This window comes from Scomber japonicus, chromosome 14, assembly GCF_027409825.1.
Source record: "Scomber japonicus isolate fScoJap1 chromosome 14, fScoJap1.pri, whole genome shotgun sequence".
Lineage (NCBI taxonomy): Eukaryota > Metazoa > Chordata > Actinopteri > Scombriformes > Scombridae > Scomber > Scomber japonicus.
This window is the reverse complement of record NC_070591.1, coordinates 3512531-3518169: the sequence shown is the minus strand read 5'-3', so window position 1 is coordinate 3518169 and position 5639 is coordinate 3512531. Positions and strand designations below refer to the sequence as shown.

General features: G+C 34.3%; 1 pseudogene; it reads left to right on the top strand.

The window, feature by feature from the left end:
• Window positions 1-1545: 1545 nt before the first annotated feature.
• LOC128372459 (immunoglobulin lambda-1 light chain-like) lies at window positions 1546-5146 on the top strand (annotated as a pseudogene).
• Window positions 5147-5639: the final 493 nt, after the last annotated feature.

Below are 5639 nucleotides of genomic sequence, written 5' to 3'. Positions count from 1 at the left end.
ACACACACAACAACCCCGATTTACAAGAAAATGGCTACGGTAAAATACCGTAGAGTTTTTGTACCGCCGTTCGTTTTTTTTTTTTTTACATCCCTAACAGGAATGATTTAATTTTTTTTTTTTAAACAAAAAAACACAAACTCGTGGTGTCTTTGCTTTCTAAGCACATCACACACTTGTTATCCCTCAGTAGTAGGTGAACACACTCCAGTCTCAGAGCAGTTTGTAAAATATTCATGAACTTTAATCTATTGAGTCGTGTTAGTGACTCACATCATTTGGCTCTTTCAGCTCCCAAACAGCTTTTCATTTATTACGACTTCTGACTTTTATAATTCACTTATGATTGGTATGTGTGCACATATGTCACATAAGTTATTCAGTGTAATTATGCTTGACTTCATCATTTCCAGATTAGCATTATTTCACATTATGTTTAGTATAAAAAGCATTAATATAAAACACCAAACACTATTACAAGTGTATTTAACAATTTATTTATATATAAATGTTGTAAATTTGATTTAAGAAATTATCCGAAATAAATGCCATTCCAAACAAATCACACTCAAATGGAGAATATATCAAAGAAAATCAAACTGTTTTAATGGTGAAACAGTCTTTAGGGTAGACTGACACTAAGAAAGTGTCTCAGCCTAGAGGAGCTGATCCAGTTTGTTCCCTCCTGTTATTATCTGCCCTTAATAGTGTATGTTGTAAATTAAAACAATGAAAAAACAATATACAAAACAAATACCATTCCTATCACAATTCAACCAAAATTAGATAAAGGTTCAATAAGAGGATCAATACTTATTATAATAGGGAGACATTTCACCCAGAGTCCAACGATGACCTTACAAAACATCTGAAAACTCTGCAACTAAAAAGAATCACACATCAACTCTATGGGTCAACTCTCAGTTTTACTGTACACATGATACATACTTACACATTTCTACTCTTTATACACATTTGGGGCCATGAAAACAAAACTATGAAGAGACTAATAGTAGAAGAAGCAATGTGTTGTTGTAGCCACCAGATGGCAGCAGTGTAAAGGTTTTATTACTGACAGCAGCAGCACACAGCAGATAGAGGTAATGTAATATAAAGTGTAGAATGAGATTTAAACTATAGGTTTAAAGTGTCATAAAACGTCTGAACAACAATAATAATATATCATATAATGTGTAAAGTATATTATATAATAAAAAGAGGCAGAATTACTTTTGGAAACAGCTGAACATGTAGACTGCTGCAGGTTGTTATTGATACCAAACTTTGATTTAATGAACATTAATAAATATTTAGTTATTCAAAAACATGCAGCATTTTATCTTATTGTTGCAATATTAAAATTATAGTTGAATAACATTATTAAAATAATCAGCCCCTGCAGCGGACACATAAGGCTGCAGGGGCTGATGGGAGGTTTGAGGACCTGTTAGAAACCACGTGGCCCTCGTCTGATCTCACAGCTCGTCCTTGTTTGGCCTCAGCTGCATCAGAGCGCCACTTCTCCCCAGGTTCACCAGAGGAAACACCACTTCACAAAATGCTTTTCCTCCCAGCTGCTGCTCTGTGCTGTCTGTGTTCAGGTGAGTGTTTCCAGCCAATCAGGAGCCCACAAACTCAACCTTTAACAAACACTGTCATACTGACCTTCATCTGTGTGTCTGTTTCTCTACAGCGCTGGTTGCCATGGCAGCACAGCTGATTCAGGATGATTTAACACTGACCAGGAGAGCTGGTGAAACAGTCTCCTTCAGCTGTCGAGGAACGGATCAGTGTTACAGTGATTATGTATTCTGGTACCAGAAGAAAGACACAGAAACGTTCACAAGGATTCTGTACATTGACAGTAGAGATGATGCAGTAAATAAAGATGATTACAATCATCCTCAGAAAGATGATTTCTCAGCTGCAAAGAAACAGAACGGCTATGAGTTGCAGATCCAGACAGTTCAACTCTCACATTCAGCCACCTACTACTGTAACTGTGTGAAATGTTCCCACAGTGAGAAATGATCCCTGCAGCCTGTACAAAAACCTCCAGATGTCAAACAGTGCTTGTGACAGGAAGAGAGCAGTAAACCACAGCCCAGGTCAAATCAATAATTGAATCCTCTGGGGACCGTGAACGTCTGAACAACATTTAATTACAATCCATCCGTCCTTTGATCCAGAATCAGATCCAATCCATCTGCACTTAAGTGGAGGACCGACCAGCTGACTGACATTAGTATCCATACAGTCACACTGCTAATGTGGCTAACATCAAATAAAAGAAGAGACAGTCATGTTGATATGAACATTAGACAAACACATCATGGAGATGAAATATGATTCTGCTTAAAAATGTGGATTATTTCACCTCAGCTGACACTCAACAGCAGACAGGTTTTTGTACGACGCTTTTTCACTGTGTGTCAGGATACGGCTACGACATCTTTCTCTCTGGAACTAAACTGTTTGTAGGTAAGTCTAAACTTTCATTTTCCTTCAGTTGTTTTATTGAACAAGTTGAAAATGTGTTTGTAGTTTTAGTTTCTGCTGCTTCAGGCTTTACATGTTAGTTTTGTCATATTTAGTAGAGAATTCTTCATGCAGCCATTCTTACATCAAACTAATCAATAACTCCTGAAAAGAGCTTCAAATCTCACTGCACACCACAAGTTATTCTTTATTTATGCATCACATCAAAGTTTGTTTCCAGCCAAAAAGTCTGATATCAGTAATGTTACAAATAAACAGGATTTAATCATCTCAGTGATTCAGCAGCAGCTGCTGTTTGTTAAAAACAAGATGATATATGATGTGAAACATCATTTAATAAATGTTCCTAAATGTCATTTTAGAAGCAAATAGTCAGAAATATATTATGTGTTAAATATACAGTATATATTTGTAAATGGTGAAATGTATCTCATGATTTACGGAAGCGTATTGCATTCACTTGAATTAAAAAAAAAAAAAATCATTTTTTTCTGAGTAATTTATTTTTTGGTCTGTTATATTTAACATACACATTTAATATAAATAGAATTTGTAAATGAAATCAAACTGATATCAAAGATATAATGTTAAGAATATTTAAGAAAGTATGTAGAAAATATAATAAATAAGAAAACATACTTATTGTAATTTGAAATATATTATTCTTATATTTATTTGATAAATCTGAACATGTGTTAATTATATTTTATATAAAAGCTGAAATATTTAAAACTATTGATGAATTGTGTGACTGATTAGATTAAAGTATATGGTGCTAAATATACTTCATATAAAACATTATAATCATTTATAAATGTAATATGAATATAATATATTTTAACCAAATAATAAAACTATACTTTCAATTTTACAAAGACAAATGTCATCATATTATATTATGTTGCATTATATTATATTTGACATATTTCTACATGTTGAGGTGATTTTGTTTTATATAAAACTTAAAAATGTTTCATGATGAAAAATATAACTGTTAATATATTGATTCTGTTTAAAATATAATAAAGTATATAGTGGTAATTATATTTCATATAAAACACTATAATTATTAGAAAACTTATTTTATATGTAATTTTCAATCATTTATTTTAACAAATGAAAAAAAAATCAATGTTAAAGAGAAAAATATTTTTTACACATTAAACATGATGTGGCAATTGTATTTTAAATAAAAGATAAAAGTCATGAAAATAAATTAAATTATTGATTAATTAATTTGCTTTGAATTCATTAAACTACATGGTTGTAAATATATTTCATATAAAACACTATAATCATGAACAAATGTATTTTCTATGAGGCTGTTATGTCATGATATATGTTCAGTTTTACAAATGTTATTATATTAGTAATTAATGTTGTGGTAAATTTGATAAAGAGTGGTACATTGTGTTTGAATCTTTCTACATGACATATGATGAGCTTCCATGATGCTTTAGTCTGATATGATTATTGATCCAGTGTCCAGTAGATGATGTTTGTGGTGTATTGATGAGTAGTTTAGTGATCATGTAGTTTCCAGGATCAGACTGAATGCAGTGCAGTGCTGTAAGCTGCTGTTGACTGTGTGAATGTGTGTCTGTGCTGCTTGTTGCTGCTGTCAAACTTCAGTTGAGCAGGTAGTGAAGCCCGTGGTGAGCGTGTACCGAGCAGCATCCAGAGCCCACCTGGAGGGGAAGAGCTCCCTGCTGTGTCTGGCCTCAGCCATGTCTCCTCCTCTGGTCCAGTTCTCCTGGAAAAGACAGAAGAAGAACGGCCCGCTGGAGGAGCTGACCTCTGCTGAGGGAGAGCAGCTGGAGCTCAGAGAGCTGGGACGCAGCGCCTCCATCCTGCTGCTCCATCAGCAAGAGGACAGCACATATAAATACAGCTGCTACGTCAAGCACAGGGGGGACACAGTGAGAACAGAACAAGGTAATGAAGGCTTGGTGACTGTGTTCAGCAGTGATTCAGCTTCATCTGGAGATGCTGTCAGAGAGAGCAGAGGAGCAGAGCGCTGACATTTCTTTTTCACTTTTTGCTGTTTCAGAGTTTTCTACTTTTATTCCACCAAGACCAACTCCAACATCTCCACCAGCTCTGCCAACTCCAACATCTCCACCACCACCAACATCTCCAGCAGCTTTTGTCCCGTCTCAGTACCAGGTGCTGCTGCTCTGTGTGCTGTACACAGTGCTGATAGTGAAGAGTCTGGTGTACTGCTGTGGACTCTCTCTGCTGATGATCCTCAGAAACAAGGGACCGTCCACCAACTGCACACATGCTGACTGACTGTTTCCTGCTCGCCTTTTCTCACCATCACATCTCATCAATTCATCTCATTCATCACTTTAATCAGTCTTCACAAATGTCACTTATGACGTTGTGTTGTGTTTGTTTTTACGTTCTCTCTCTTCGTGCACAAGTTAGATACAGTTGTGCTAAATATATAAATACATATATACACATTTATATTTACCTTAACAGTTACTTCTTCAGCTCAGATTGTTTGATTCCTGCTTTAAACTTTGACATGTGTACAGAAAATAAAAGCAAATACAGGAAATATAACTTAGTTTTTAGTTCTTTACAAACCTTTATTATGTTTATTGTTTTGTGTTTAATGTATTCTGCAACGTTACATTTTCTCTTTTTCATTCATAATTATGATATTCTTATATTTACAATATAAAGTCTCAGCAGTTACTGATTATATAACTTCATTTCAGTCTTATGATGCTCTCGTTCATTTCCAATAGAGTCACTTCTGAATGTACAATGAAGAAATATATCAAATAAATCTCTAAAATACTGATTGGCTCTTGTAGTTTTATCCAGACTAAATAGTTTGGTGCATTTACATTTAAAACATTTATAATGAAACTAAATGTATTTAGATTTATACAGCAGACATAAATACAAAAGTCATTCAGTGTATAAAATGACTTGTTTGTCTCAGTGGTTTCTATTTCTGTGTCATTATGGTTTGTGTTCTGCTGTTCTGATTGATGATAACAAACATGGGATGTTGTTTTATTTGAAACTTTGCACAGAGACAGTGTTGTGGTAAAAACTGCAATTTAGAAGAAGTTGAAAGATTTCAGAAACACCACAAATAAAAAAATGAGTTTGTTTTATTA